General features: G+C 48.5%; 1 protein-coding gene across 5 annotated transcripts in view; it reads right to left on the bottom strand.

Annotated features, from left to right (window-relative positions):
• Positions 1-16,959, bottom strand: part of LOC140408257 (protein phosphatase 3 catalytic subunit alpha) — a 459,377-nt gene that overhangs the window by 282,393 nt on the left and 160,025 nt on the right. The window lies entirely within an intron of this gene.

Raw genomic sequence — 16,959 nt, 5'->3', positions numbered from 1 at the left:
TTGTTCTGGGAGCTCAGTGATCAATACATTGCACTGGGAGCTCAGTGATCAGTACATTGTACTGGGAACTCGGTGATCAATACATTGCACTGGGAGCTCAGTGATCAATACATTGCACTGGGAGCTCAGTGATCAATACATTGCACTGGGAGCTCAGTGATCAATACATTGCACTGGGAGCTCAGTGATCAATACATTGTTCTGGGAGCTCAGTGATCAATACATTGTTCTGGGAGCTCAGTGATCAATACATTGTACTGGGAGCTCAGTGATCAATACATTGTACTGGGAGCGCAGTGATCAATACATTGCACTGGGAGCTCAGTGATCAATACATTGTACTGGGAGCGCAGTGATCAATACATTGTTCTGGGAGCATGATGATCAATACATTGTACTGGGAGCGCAGTGATCAATACATTGCACTGGGAGCTCAGTGATCAATACATTGTACTGGGAGCGCAGTGATCAATACATTGTTCTGGGAGCATGATGATCAATACATTGTACTGGGAGCTCAGTGATCAATACATTTTACTGGGAGCTCAGTGATCAATACATTGTACTGGGAGCGCAGTGATCAATACATTGCACTGGGAGCTCAGTGATCAATACATTGTTCTGGGAGCATGATGATCAATACATTGTATTGGGAGCTCAGTGATCAATGCATTGTAATGGGAGCTCAGTGATCAATACATTGCACTGGGAGCCCAGTGATCAATACATTGTTCTGGGAGCTCAGTGATCAATACATTGCACTGGGAGCTCAGTGATCAATACATTGTACTGGGAGCTCAGTGATCAGTACATTGTACTGGGAACTCGGTGACCAATACATTGCACTGGGAGCTCAGTGATCAATACATTGCACTGGGAGCTCAGTGATCAATACATTGCACTGGGAGCTCAGTGATCAATACATTGTACTGGGAGCTCAGTGATCAATACATTGCACTGGGAACTCGGTGACCAATACATTGCACTGGGAGCTCAGTGATCAATACATTGCACTGGGAGCTCAGTGATCAATACATTGCACTGGGAGCTCAGTGATCAATACATTGCACTGGGAGCTCAGTGATCAATACATTGTACTGGGAGCTCAGTGATCAGTACATTGTACTGGGAACTCGGTGACCAATACATTGCACTGGGAGCCCAGTGATCAATACATTGCACTGGGAGCTCAGTGATCAATACATTGCACTGGGAGCTCAGTGATCAATACATTGTTCTGCGAGCTCAGTGATCAATACATTGTACTGGGAGCTCAGTGATCAATACATTGTACTGGGAGCTCAGTGATCAATACATTTTACTGGGAGCTCAGTGATCAATACATTGCACTGGGAGCGCAGTGATCAATACATTGCACTGGGAGCGCAGTGATCAATACATTGCACTGGGAGCTCAGTGATCAATACATTGTACTGGGAGCTCAGTGATCAATACATTGTACTGGGAGCTCAGTGATCAGTACATTGTACTGGGAGCTCAGTGATCAATACATTGTACTGGGAGCGCAGTGATCAATACATTGCACTGGGAGCTCAGTGATCAATACATTGTACTGGGAGCGCAGTGATCAATACATTGTTCTGGGAGCATGATGATCAATACATTGTATTGGGAGCTCAGTGATCAGTACATTGTACTGGGAGCTCAGTGATCAATACATTGTACTGGGAGCTCAGTGATCAATACATTGTACTGGGAGCTCAGTGATCAATACATTGTACTGGGAGCTGTGATCAATACATTGTACTGGGAGCTCAGTAATCAACACATTGTACTGGGAGCTGAGTGATTACTTCATTGTACTGGGAGCTCAGTGATTACTTCATTGTACTGGGAGCTCAGTGATCAACACATTGCACTGGGAGCTCAGTGATCAATACATTGTACTGGGAGCTCAGTGATCAATACATTGTACTGGGAGCTCAATGATCAATACATTGTACTGGGAGTTCAGTGATCAATACATTGTAGTGGGGGCTCGATGAACATTAGATTGTACTGGGAGCTCAGTGATCAATACATTGTACTGGGAGCTGTGATCAACACATTGCACTGGGAGCTCGATGATCAATACATTGTACTGGGAGCTAAGTGATCAATACATTGTACTGGGGAGTCGATGATCACTACATTGTACTGGGAGCTCAGTGATCAATACATTGTACTGGGGAGTCGATGATCACTACATTGTACTGGGAGCTCAGTGATCAATATATTGTACTGGGAGCTCAGTGATCAATACATTGTACTGGGAGCTCGGTGATCAATACATTGTACTGGGAGCTCAGTGATCAATACACTGTACTGGGAGCTCAGTGATCAATACATTGTACTGGGAGCTCAGTGATCAATACATTGTACTGGGAGCTCAGTGATCAATACATTGTACTGGGAGCTCAGTGATCAATACATTGTACTGGGAGCTCAGTGATCACTACATTGTACTGGGAGCTCGGTGATCAATACATTGTACTGGGAGCTAAGTGATCAATACATTGTACTGGGGAGTCGATGATCACTACATTGTACTGGGAGCTCAGTGATCAATACATTGTACTGGGGAGTCGATGATCACTACATTGTACTGGGAGCTCAGTGATCAATATATTGTACTGGGAGCTCAGTGATCAATACATTGTACTGGGAGCTCGGTGATCAATACATTGTACTGGGAGCTCAGTGATCAATACACTGTACTGGGAGCTCAGTGATCAATACATTGTACTGGGAGCTCAGTGATCAATACATTGTACTGGGAGCTCAGTGATCAATACATTGTACTGGGAGCTCAGTGATCAATACATTGTACTGGGAGCTCAGTGATCACTACATTGTACTGGGAGCTCGGTGATCAATACATTGTACTGGGAGCTCAGTGATCAATATATTGTACTGGGAGCTCGATGATCAATACATTGTACTGGAAGCTCAGTGATCAATACATTGTACTGGGAGCTCAGTGATCAATACATTGTACTGGGAGCTCGGTGATCAATACATTGTACTGGGAGCTCAGTGATCAATACATTGTACTGGGAGCTCAGTGATCAATACATTGTACTGGGAGCTCAATGATTCAGATTAATGGGATTTAGATTCACTCTTTGTTGAAGAAACGGGATTTAACCTTCGGCACTCGGATCCTGACAACATGAATCGGAGAAACCCTGCCTGAGCTCAAGAGTAAATCAGTTAACAATATGACAATGACGTAATTTCTAGAGTTTGCCATTTTACTCCAATGTCTATTCAAGCCCGTGTAGGGAACACATCCCAGACACATATCCCTCTTTCCTGGAAATAGGATTGCAGCCAATGGAGAAATAATAATAATTGCGTATTGTCACAAGTAGGCTTCAACGAAGTTACTGTGAAAAGACCCTAGTTGCCACATTCCGGCGCCTGTTCGGGGAGGCCGGTACGGGAATTGAACCCGTGCTGCTGGCCTTGTTGCTATACTGCTGTACAGTGAATGGTAGAACCCTCAAGAGTATTGAAAGTCAGAGAGATCTCGGTGTACAGGTCCACAGGTCACTGAAAGGGGCAACACAGGTGGAGAAGGTAGTCAAGAAGGCATACGGCATGCTTGCCTTCATTGGCCGGGGCATTGAGTATAAGAATTGGCAAGTCATGTTGCAGCTGTATAGAACCTTAGTTAGGCCACACTTGGAGTATAGTGTTCAATTCTGGTCGCCACACTACCAGAAGGATGTGGAGGCTTTGGAGAGGGTGCAGAAGAGATTTACTAGGATGTTGCCATGTATGGAGGGCATTAGCTATGAGGAGCGGTTGAATAAACTCGGTTTGTTCTCACTGGAACGACGGAGGTTGAGGGGCGACCTGATAGAGGTCGACAAAATTATGAGGGGCATAGACAGAGTGGATAGTCAGAGGCTTTTCCCCAGGGTAGAGGGGTCAATTACTAGGGGGCATAGGTTTAAGGTGCGCGGGGCAAGGTTTAGAGTAGATGTACGAGGCAAGTTTTTTTTTTCTACACAGAGGGTTGTGGGTGCCTGGAACTCTCTACCGGGGGAGGTGGTGGAAGCAGGGACGTTAGTGACATTTAAGGGGCATCTTGACAAATACATGAATAGGATGGGAATAGAGGGATACGGACCCAGGAAGTGCAGAAGATTGTAGTTTAGAACATAGAACATAGAAAAATACAGCACAGAACAGGCCCTTCGGCCCATGATGTTGTGCCGAACCTTTGTCCTAGATTAATCATAGATTAACATTGAATTTACAGTGCAGAAGGAGGCCATTCGGCCCATTGAGTCTGCACCGGCTCTTGGAAAGAGCACCCTACCCAAACTCAACACTTCCACCCAACACCAAAGGCAATTTGGACATTAAGGGCAATTTATCATTGGCCAATTCACCTAACCCGCACATCTTTGGACTGTGGGAGGAAACCGGAGCACCCGGAGGAAACCCACGCAGACACGGGGAGGACGTGCAGACTCCGCACAGACAGTGACCCAAGCCGGAATCGAACCTGGGACCCTGGAGCTGTGAAGCAATTGTGCTATCCACAATGCTACCGTGCTGCCCTTGAGAACAAATAAATCTACACTATCATTTTACTGTAATCCATATACCTATCCAATAGCTGCTTGAAAGTCCCTAATGTTTCCGACTCAACTACTTCCACAGGCAGTGCATTCCATGCCCCCACTACTCTCTGGGTAAAGAACCTACCTCTGATATCCCTCCTATATCTTCCACCTTTCACCTTAAATTTATGTCCCCTTGTAATGGTTTGTTCCACCCGGGGAAAAAGTCTCTGACTGTCTACTCTATCTATTCCCCTGATCATCTTATAAACCTCTATCAAGTCGCCCCTCATCCTTCTCCGTTCTAATGAGAAAAGGCCTAGCACCCTCAACCTTTCCTCGTAAGACCTACTCTCCATTCCAGGCAACATCCTGGTAAATCTTCTTTGCACCTTTTCCAAAGCTTCCACATCCTTCCTAAAATGAGGCGACCAGAACTGTACACAGTACTCCAAATGTGGCCTTACCAAAGTTTTGTACAGCTGCATCATCACCTCACGGCTCTTAAATTCAATCCCTCTGTTAATGAACGCGAGCACACCATAAGCCTTCTTCACAGCTCTATCCACTTGAGTGGCAACTTTCAAAGATGTATGAACATAGACCCCAAGATCTCTCTGCTCCTCCACATTGCCAAGAACTCTACCGTTAACCCTGTATTCCGCATTCATATTTGTCCTTCCAAAATGGACAACCTCACACTTTTCAGGGTTAAACTCCATCTGCCACTTCTCAGCCCAGCTCTGCATCCTATCTATGTCTCTTTGCAGCCGACAACAGCCCTCCTTACTATCCACAACTCCACCAATCTTCGTATCGTCTGCAAATTTACTGACCCACCCTTCAACTCCCTCGTCCAAGTCATTAATGAAAATCACAAACAGCAGAGGACCCAGGACTGATCCCTGCGGTACGCCACTGGTAACTGGGATCCAGGCTGAATATTTGCCATCCACCACCACTCTCTGACTTCTATCGGTTAGCCAGTTCGTTATCCAACTGGCCAAATTTCCCACTATCCCATGCCTCCTTACTTTCTGCAGAAGCCTATCATGGGGAACCTTATCAAATGCCTTACTAAAATCCATGTACACTACATCCACTGCTTTACCTTCATCCACATGCTTGGCCACCTTCTCAAAGAATTCAATAAGACTTGTAAGGCAAGACCTACCCCTCACAAATCCGTGCTGACTATCCCTAATCAAGCAGTGTCTTTCCAGATGCTCAGAAATCCTATCCTTCAGTACCCTTTCCATTACTTTGCCTACCACTGAAGTAAGACTAACTGGCCTGTAATTCCCAGGGTTATCCCTAGTCCCTTTTTTGAACAGGGGCATGACATTCGCCACTCTCCAATCCCCTGGTACCACCCCTGTTGACAGTGAGGACGTTTAGTCGGGCAGCATGGTCGGCACGGGCTTGGAGGGCCGAAGGGCCTGTTCCTGTGCTGTACTTTTTGTTCTTTGTTTATTCTGCATTACAAGCCAGCTGTTTAGCCCATGGTGCTAAACCAGCCCCTAAGCCACCCCGATTCCCACCTCAGTGGGTAGCATTCCCACCTCTAGAGCCATGAGGTTCTGGGTTCAAGACCAGCTCCAGGAGTGTAATGGAATACTCTCCACTTGCCTGGATGAGTGAAGCTCCAGCAACACAAGAAGCTCGACACCATCCAGGACAAAGCAGCCCCGCTTGATTAGCACATTATCCACCACCTTAAACATTCACTCCCTGCACCACCAACACGCACAGTAGCAGCCGTGTGTACCATCTATAAGATGCACTGCAGTAACTCGCCAAGGTTCCTTAGGCAGCACCTTCCAAACCCACAACCGCTACTATCTAGGACAAGAGCAGCAGATATCTGGGATCCCCACCACCTCGAGGTTCCCCTCCAAGTGACAAAAATCACCAGTTTAGCACCTTTCAATCTAACTGAGGAAAATAAACTTTGGTAATTCGAATTGCTCAGAAAAAATTGCCGTTCTTTTGATAATTGTATTTTGTCTAGGAACATCTGTACATTTTATATCATAGACACATGCACTCAATTGTACCCTGACACACACTTCTTTTTCACCTGTATGGAGATGAACTAGATGCCATTGTTTTAAATTAGCTAGCCATACAGAGAGACTGATGGACCATTTAGCTTCATTTGAATTTTTACATAATCTATTTCTGGCCTTTGTAATTTTTTGCACCAAGAATTGAATTCAGCAACATAATTAATATGAAGTGGGAATTCAGTGTTGAAAAAAGGAATCGCAGCATTTGAATTAAGCAATTTTGAGTTAAGCGAATACTGCATAATTAAACCTTTGAAGCAGCTACTATTTCATGTATGCAGCAATAGTCAAACAAAAACATTCAGGCTTTCTCTGAAAAGTACAGAACACTCCAGTATGCATATAGTTGGGGTGCTGGAGGGCACTTAATGTTAATTCTATTTCCAAACAGTTATTTTCCATTATGAAGATGTTGCATTAAACAGCCCCTTTCAAATGTCCACCATTGTTACAAACTGGCATTAATATTTCACTCAGGGGCACTCCCTTTGAAATTCCACACTCGATTGAAGCAGAAATGCTCAATTCTGGCACAGAAATTCTGTTCCTGTTCTGTACCTAGGCGAGCAATACAAATGCTTTTTAAAATCAATAACTTCAGCTGCATTTTTATACTTGGTGAAAAGTTAAATGCTCAAAGAAATTGCAAGAGTTACACTGGATTGGTACGCGGAGATCTCAGAAACATATTTAAACAATAAAGGGTGGTGGTTGATGGGAAATATTCAGTCTGGGGTCCAGTTACTAGTGGTGTACCACAAGGATCTGTTTTTGGGGCCACTGCTGTTTGTCATTTTTCTAAATGACCTGGAGGAGGGCGTAGAAGGATGGGTGAGTAAATTTGCAAATGACACTAAAGTCAGTGGAGTTGTGGACAGTGCAGAAGGATGTTACAAGTTACAGAGGGACATAGATAAGCTGCAGAGCTGGGCTGAGAGGTGGCAAATGGAGTTTAATGCAGAAAAGTGTGAGGTGATTCGTTTTGGAAGGAATAACAGGAAGACAGAGTACTGGGCTAATGGTAAGATTCTTGGCAGTGTGGATGAGCAGAGAGATCTCGGTGTCCATGTACATAGATCCCTGAAAGTTGCCACCCAGGTTGAGAGGGTTATTAAGAAGGCGTACGGTGTGTTTTTAAAAAATATGTTTATTCAAGTTTTCCAACAAAATTTTTGACAAACCCCCCCCCCCCCCCATAACAGAAGATAAAAGAAACGCAAACACAACAATTAACACGTTTACATTGGGTTTCCCCATGTACAATAGCCCCCCCCCCCCCCATATGACATTTAACAGTACTCGTAGGGGAAGCCTCCCCTACCCACCCCCATTCCCCCCCCCCCCCACCCTAGGGCTGCTGCTGCCGACCTCCTTCTAACGCTCCGCGGGATAGTCTAGGAACGGTTGCCACCGCCTGAAGAACCCCTGCACAGACCCTCGCAAGGCAAACTTTATCCTCTCCAGCTTAATGAACTCTGCCATGTCATTTATCCAGGCTTCCACACTGGGGGGGCTTTGCGTCCTTCCATAATAACAAGATCCTCCGCCGGGCTATCAGGGCCGCAAAGGCCAGAATACCGGCCTCTTTCGCCTCCTGCACTCCCGACTCGTCCATTACCCCAAATAGTGCCAACCCCCAGCTCGGCTTGACCGGGACTTTCACCACCTTGGACATAGTCCTCGCAAGACCCCTCCAAAACCCCTCCAGTGCCGGGCGTGATTTGCCAGACTCCCCGAGCACCTCCCACACCTGTCCTCCACCCCAAGGAACCTATTCATCCTCGCCCCTGTCAGATGCGCTCTGTGAACAACCTTGAATTGTATTAGGCTGAGCCTGGCACAAGAGGAGGAGGAATTAACCCTACTCAGGGCATCAGCCCACAGACCCTCATCTATCTCCTCCCCAAACTCCTCCTCCCGCTTGCCCTTTAGCTCCTCTACCGCGGCCTCCTCCTCTTCTTTCAGCTCCTGGTAGATCGCCGAGACCCTGCCCTCTCCAACCCATACACCCGAAATCACCCTGTCCTGGGACCCCTGTGCCAAGAGCAGCGGGAATTCGCTCACCTGCCGTCTCACAAAAGCCCTCACTTGCATATACCAAAAAGCATTCCCCGGGGGTAACCCAAACTTCTCTTCCAGCGCCCCTAGGCTCGTAAACGTCCCATCTATGAACAGGTCCCCTATTCTCCTAACCCCTGCCCGATGCCAGCTCCGAAATCCCCCATCCATCCTTCCCGGGACGAACCGATGATTCTCCCGAATCGGGGACCCAACCGAGGCTCCCACCTCGCCCCTGTGTCGCCTCCACTGCCCCCAGATCTTCAGCGTTGCCGCCACCACCGGACCTGTGGTGTACCTTGTCGGCGAGAGCGGCAGCAGTGCCGTCACCAGGACCCCCAGGCTCGTGCCCACACAGGACGCCATCTCCAACCTCTTTCACGCTGCCCCTTCTCCCTCCATTACCCACTTACGGATCATCGCCACATTGGCTGCCCAATAGTATCCGCACAAATACGGCAGCGGCAGCCTCCCCCCTCCCCCCCCCGTCCCTACCCCGCTCCAGAAACACCCTCTTTACTCTCGGGATCTTATTTGCCCACACAAAACCCATGATGCTCCTACCTACCCGTTTGAAAAAGGCCTTGGGGGTCATAATGGGAAGGCACTGGAACACAAATAGAAACCTCGGGAGGACCACCATGTTAACCGACTGCACCCTGCCCGCCAGCGAGAGTGGTAGCACATCCCATCTTTTAAAATCCTCCTCCAATTGCTCCACCAACCGCATCAAATTGAGTTTGTGCAGGGCCCCCCAACTCCCTGCCACCTGGATCCCTAAGTACAGAAAACTCCTTTTCGCCCTTTTCAGCGGCAGGTCGTCTATCCCCCTTCTCTGGTCCCCTGGATGCACCACATAGAGCTCACTTTTCCCTACATTCAATTTATACCCCGAGAAGTCCCCAAACTCCCTTAGGATCCGCATGACCTCCGCCATCCCCTCCAATGGGTCTGCCACATACAGCAATAGGTCGTCCGCATATAGCGACACCCGATGTTCCTCTCCCCCACGGACCAGTCCCCTCCATTTCCTGGACTCCCTTAGTGCCATGGTCAGAGGCTCAATTGCCAATGCAAACAGCAAGGGGGACAGGGGGCACCCCTGCCTCGTCCCTCGGTACAGCCGAAAGTACTCCGACCTCCGCCGATTCGTAGCCACGCTCGCCACCGGGGCTCTATATAACAATCTGACCCAGCCGATAAACCCCTCCCCGAACCCAAACCTCCGCAACACTTACCAAAGATACTCCCACTCCACCCGGTCGAAAGCCTTCTCCGCGTCCATAGCTACCACTACATCCACTGCTCCCTCCACCGAGGGCATCATAATCACGTTGAGGAGCCTCCGCACGTTAGTATTTAGCTGCCTGCCCTTTACGAACCCAGTCTGGTCCTCATGAATTACCCCCGGGACACAGTCCTCAATTCTCGTAGCCAGCACTTTTGCCAGCAACTTAGCATCCACATTAAGAAGCGAGATCGGTCTTTACGACCCACACTGCACTGGGTCCTTGTCCCGCTTCAGGATCAGAGAGATCAGCGCCCCGGACATTGTCGGGGGCAAGGTCCCCCCCCTCCCTAACCTCATTGAAAGTCCTCACTGGCAACGGGCCTAGCAGATCCGCATACTTCCTATAAAACTCGACCGGGAACCTGTCCGGCCCCGGGGCCTTCCCCGCCTGCATGCTCCCCAATCCTTTAACCAGCTCCTCCAGCCCTATTGGCACCCCTAAACCAGCCACCTCCTGCTCCTCCACCCTCGGGAACCTCAGCTGATCCAAGAATCGTCGCATCCCCTCCTCCCCCGCTGGGGGCTCAGATCTGTACAGATCCCCATAAAAGTCCCTAAATACCTCATTTATTCTCACCGCACTCCGCACCGTATTCCCCCCTCTATCCTTAATTCCACCTATCTCCCTCGCTCTTACGATGCTGGTGTGCCAGCATCCGACTCGCCTTCTCCCCATACTCACACGTCGCCCCCTGCGCTTTCCTCCAATGTGTCTCTGCTTTCCCTGTGGTCAACAGGTCGAACTCCGTCTGGAGGTTCCGTCGCTCCCTGAGTAGCCCCTCCTCGGGGGCCTCTGCATATCTCCTGTCTACCCTTAGAATCTCCCCCACCAACCTCTCCCTCTCCCTCCCCTCTCTCTTCTCCCTATGGGCCCTAATGGAGATTAGCTCTCCCCTAACCACCGCCTTCAGCGCCTCCCAGACTACCCCCACCTGCACCTCCCCGTTGTTGTTGGCCTCCAAATATCTTTCAATGCACCCCCGCCCGCACAACCTCTCATCCGCCAACAGTCCCACATCCAGGCACCACAACGGGCGCTGGTCCCTCTCCTCCCCCAACTGCAGCTCCACCCAGTGCAGGGCGTAGTCTGAGATGGCTATGGCCGAGTACTCCCTTCCTTCGGGATTAGCGCCCTGCTCAGAACAAAAAAAATCTATCCGGGAGTAGGCTCTATGGACGGGGGAAAAGAATGAAAATTCCCTGGCCTGGGGCCTGACAAACCTCCATAGGTCCACTCCTCCCATCTGGTCCATAAACCCCCTAAGCACCTTGGCCGCAGCCGGCCTCTTACCCGTCCTGGACCAAGAGCGATCCAATGCTGGGTCCAGCACAGTGTTGAAATCACCCCCCCCCCATTATCAAGTTTCCTACCTCCAGGTCCGGAATCCGACCCAGCATGCGCTTCATAAATCCGGCATCATCCCAATTCGGAGCATATACGTTTACCAGTACCACCCGCACCCCCTGCAGCCTACCGCTCACCATCACATATCAACCTCCACTATCCACTACAGTATTCATTGCCTGAAATGACACCCGCTTCCCCACCAGTATTGCAGCCCCTCTGTTCTTCGAATCCAGGCCCGAATGGAACACCTGTCCTACCCATCCCTTTCTCAGCCTAACCTGATATGCCACCTTCAAATGTGTCTCCTGGAGCATAACCACGTCTGCCTTCAGTCCCTTTAAGTGCGCGAACACACGGGCCCTCTTGACCGGCCCGTTCAGGCCCCTCACATTCCAAGTTATCAGCCGGATTGGGGGCTAATCTAGCCCCAACATGCCGCCCTGGTGTCGATCCTGGAACGTGACCCACAGTCGCACTGGCTGCAGCATACCGAACTTCACCCCCTTTCGATGGAGCCTTGGCCCGATTGAAACCAGCTCTTTTCTTAGCCACCTCCGCACTCCAGTCTGGTAAATTCGGATCTCCATGTTCGCCCACCTACTGCTCCGCTCTTTCTTGGCCCATCTCAGGACACACTCTCCATAAAGCGGTGGAACCTCACCACTACAGCCCTTGGCGGCTCGTTGGCCTTGGGTCTCCTTGCCAGGACCCGATGAGCCCCATCCAGCTCCAGGGGCCTCGGGAAAGCTCCCGCGCCCATCAGCGAATTGAGCATCGTGCTCACATACGCCCCGGCATCGACCCCCTCCACTCCCTCAGGGAGACCCAGAATCCGAAGATTCTTCCTCCTCGACCTATTCTCCAGGTCCTCAAATCTTTCCGCCCACCTCTTGTGCAGCGCCTCGTGCGCCTCCACCTTCACTGCCAGGCCCAAGATCTCGTCCTCCTTCTCCGAGGCTTTTTGTCGCACCTCCCGGATCGCCGCCCCTTGGGCCTTCTGGGTCTCCACTAGCTTCTCAATTGCCGCCTTCATTGGCGCCAGCATTTCGGTCTTCAGCTCCTCAAAGCAGCGTCTAAGAAACCCCTGCTGCTCCTGCGACCACTGCGCCCACGCTGCTTGGTCTCCACCCGCCGCCATCTTGCTTTTCCTCCCCCTCACTTTTCGCTGCTCCAAGATCACTTTTTTCACCGCTCCACTCCTGGTCCAATCCATATACTGCCGGGGGGGACCTTGCTGTCACCTTCCCACACTGGAGCCGCCGAACAATTGCCGTTGGGACTCCTCTAGAGAGCCCAAAAGTCTGTTCTCGGCGGGAGCTGCCGAACGTGCGACCTACCTAGGCATAGCCACAACCGGAAGTCCAGGCGTACGGTGTGTTAGCTTTTATTGGTAGAGGGATTGAGTTTCGGAGCCATGAGGTCACGTTGCAGCTGTACAAAACTCTGGTGCGGCCGCATTTGGAGTATTGCGTGCAATTCTGGTCGCCGCATTATAGGAAGCATTGGAAAGGGTGCAGAGGAGATTTACCAGGATGTTGCCTGGTATGGAGGGAAGATCTTATGAGGAAAGGCTGAGGGACTTGAGGATGTTTTCGTTGGAGAGAAGAAGGTTAAGAGGTGACTTAATTGAGGCATACAAGATGATCAGATGATTGGATATGGTGGACAGTGAGAGCCTTTTTCCTCAGATGGTGATGTCTAGCACGAGGGGACATAGCTTTAAATTGAGGGGAGATAGATATAGGACAGATGTCAGAGGTAGGTTCTTTACTCAGAGAGTAGTAAGGGCGTGGAATGCCCTGCCTGCAACAGTAGTGGACTCGCCAACACGAAGGGCATTCAAATGGTCATTGGATAGACATATGGACGATAAGGGAATAGTGTAGATGGGCTTTAGAGTGGTTTCACAGGTCGGCGCAACATTGAGGGCAGAAGGGCCTGTACTGCGCTGAAATGTTCTATGTTCTATAAACAAATCTAAGATAAACACTTTGCGCCACGCAAAACCTCAGGCTGTGATCCCCGAGGCAGTGTGAGCAATATAATATTCTGACTCTGCTGATATGTCCATCTGCAGACATCCTCCATCACTCGTGAAGTTGCTTTTCTGCTGTTTGTCAGGCTCTCTCGCTTCTGGATTCGAACTATGCATCTCTTTTTCAAATAAATTTAGAGTATCCAATTATTTTTTTTTCAAATTAGAGGCAATTTAGCGTGGCCAATCCACCTACCCTGCACATCTTTTGGGTTCTGGGGTGAGACCCACGCAGACATGGGGAGAACATGCAAACTCCACACGGACAGTGACCCGGGGCCGGGGTCAATCCTGGGACCTCAGCGCCGTGAGGCAGTAGTGCTAACCACTGCTCCGCCGTGCTGCCGTCTAACTGTGCATCTTAACTTGGTATTCGCCAGTTGGGGGGAGAGAGAGAGAGAATTTGCAGAGGATCTGACCAGGCAAGATTTGTCTGAATGTAGTAAACATCGAGGTACTTTACTGGAGTGTAAATCACTGTCACAATGCAAACCGACTCACTGAGGGGTCAGGCCAGGGGACCAAAACCTTGGTGACAATAGGAGGTTTTGAGGAGCGTACGAGGAAAATGAGATGGATGGGGATAGGGCGGGAATTCCAGAGCTTCAGACAGCACAGCTGAAAGTACAGATCCAATGGTGAAGTCATTAAATTCAGAATATTCAAGAGCTCAGAGATGGAGGTGGTCAGAGATCTAAATTTACAGATTTTGATCCTTAAAACGATAGTAACGGCCTTGGAATCCCATTAACAAGAAGTAATAACCCCGACAGCAAAGTACAAACACCTATCAGGACTGTATTAATCATACTTCCATTTATTATCCAATTATAATGTTAATGTTTTGGGAAAATAACCATCCTGTACTGCTGGGCCATTTACATTAAACACGGAACATTTGCCACCAGTAATCAAAGTTGTGATCACAAACATAAACATCTCCACAGGTACAAGTGTTGGTGAAGCATTATCCAGCTCCGACAGCAACTAAATAAAAATGGGTTAGAGACAAACCAAATATGCTGGGGATTTGGATAAGCTCGGAATCTGGACCACTCGGGAATGATGTCAGGAAGCGCTGAGAGCTAATGGAAAACCTCATTTGCCCAAAAGGTTGGGCGTGTTGACATTCAACTGGAGCTTTCAAGTCTGAGCGAGATCGACAGATTTGAACAAATATACACACTCGCAGGGCCTCCAGAGAGAGTGAGCACCCAGGACTCCGGCAGATTTCGCTCTTGAAATGAATGAAATGAAAATCGCTTATTGTCACAAGTAGGCTTCAAATGAAGTTACTGTGAAAATCCCCTAGTCACCACATTCCGCCGCCTGTTCAGGGAGGCTGTTACGGCTCTTTCCATCAGACATAGTGACAAAAAACTTTAAACATACCCACTGTCATCTCAGACACAGGGTGAACTCAGTATTGAGCTGTGCCACCTGGACAGCTGATTTACCAATAGTCACAAGCCCTGTAAATGTAATCAAGGCAGCAGGAAGCGACGTCTAGACAGTGACACAAGTTGGGCACAAGAACTTACAGCTCTCATTACCAGTCGGTGCAAAATAAATGAACCAAAATAGAGAAAGTGTATGACACTGCTCAGTCTAGCAAAACTGCTCAATCTAGCTATCTAGTCGGAGGCAGAAAAACAAAGATAATTTCTGTACAGTTAATTAACGAAAAAGGGTCAGTTCTCAACTCTCGGGTGTTTGTGTGTGTGTATTTTATAAAAACAAACTGAAGGACTTGCAAGCAGCATTTCAAAGGGAAGGAAGACGGAGGAGGGGGGGGGGGGGGGGGGGGGGGGAAGAGGGCAATATCTCCCCAACACCACTACCCCCACCCCTTGGTTTAATCGCAATGTTAAACGAGCTTTAACATTTCAAGCTAAACTGGCACATGTAAAAAAGTCAATAGGACTCAGCGCAGTGAGCCAATAGCACTGGTACCTATTCCACACATACTGGCATCTCTAATGGAGAGGGAAACTAACCATTCTCTGAACTGTAACCCTCGTCAGTGCATGTTAGGGACTATTTAATGAGCATCACCCATGCAGCACGAGAGGAGCATGGCAAGTCCACACAACAGCCCTCGGCTCTCATCCTCCTTCCAAGAGTCCGCTGGGTAATATTTTGTGCAGAGTTTGTTGAAAACATTTTAAAAATCATATGGACGGTGTCCACAATGTAAAAGCAAATCAGTAAACTCAAGTAGAGAAACAAAACTGCATTAATGCAGCAACAAGGGCTCTTCTGAAGTCACATTTTCTGTGTGGTTGGTTGAGGCAGAATAAAGAGCGTTCTCCAGCCCGAGGCGCACTCAACCTGACTGGGAAATGTCTGATGCCAACTCGGAGCACCTCACACAAATGGATAGTTCCACAATGCTGCTCTATTGTCCCTCGATGCAACTTCAAACTGTTGACTCTTTCATAAAGGAGATGGAAAATACAGCAGCTAGTGCTCGCTTAGAAACAGGTTGTACAGGAACATGCTTTGTTGATGGGAGAATCAGAACAAAATCCAGTTCCATCAAAAAGCTTTATTTGGGACAGCAAATGTCCTGTTTCAACAGAATAATAACTCGGTAGGAGGGAGTTTGCAGTACAGCCTCAGGATTAATGCACATCAACAACTCCAGCTTCTCACCCATTCCTCAAGCCAATTACATTAGTGCCTCGCCGCGACAGATCCACATCTCTCACTGCATAAAGCATTTAGTTCAGGATAGGACATTACGCTAACTGTGCTTTTAGCTAACTAGTCCCATTCCTCTTTGCTGCTGGTAACTGGGGAACAAGTGGATAGATCACCTTGCACACGGATCCCTAATGTAAGGTTACTCAATACTAGAGTGAGCAGATATATAACTAAATCCTTAAAGCACCAGTCACTGCTTCAGAATTTATTCAACCCAAAAGTAAAATCAGTTTCTTTGATAAAGGTTTGACAAGATGGTGGCATCTATACGTTAGATGATTTAATATTAATGGGTAACTCTCCCAACTGCACAAACGTGCTTAACGCAAACCGTTATTTTATATTGAGCCCCCTGTGCAAAACAAATTACTAAATTCAAACCACTGACTAATATCATATTTTTCCAAACAAGAATAACTCTAAACAGCTGACTGCACCCCTCCACACAGCAATGCAGATGTAGCATTCAGCATTAACCACACGACAAGATGTGTTAGTTTATCAGCTTTTACAACAATACCAACATCTCAAGGCAGGTCACAGCAGCATCAGATAAATTTAACATCCAGCCACAGAAGGAGCTATTAGGACTGGCGGCCTGATGTTTGAGCAAAGGGTTGAAAGGAGTGTTTTCAAGGCGAAAGAGGGGCCGGGGGGCGGTTTCGGGAAGGAATTCCAGGATGAACGGTGGAGTGATTACAATCGGAATGCTCAAGAGCACAGAACTGACATCTTGGAGATCTGTAGGGCTGGAGGTGATGACAGAGGTGGAGAAGAGCAAGGCCATTGGCCGGGATACACATTTGAAAAGGAAACGTTGCCAGGGCTTTGGAAAGAGTAGTGGAAGGAGCTGGAATTGGAGAGCTCATTCAAAG

Source organism: Scyliorhinus torazame, chromosome 3 (genome assembly GCF_047496885.1).
Source record: "Scyliorhinus torazame isolate Kashiwa2021f chromosome 3, sScyTor2.1, whole genome shotgun sequence".
Classification (NCBI taxonomy): domain Eukaryota; kingdom Metazoa; phylum Chordata; class Chondrichthyes; order Carcharhiniformes; family Scyliorhinidae; genus Scyliorhinus; species Scyliorhinus torazame.
Note: the sequence above shows the minus strand (reverse complement) of the source record. Positions and strands in the feature narration are given on the sequence as shown.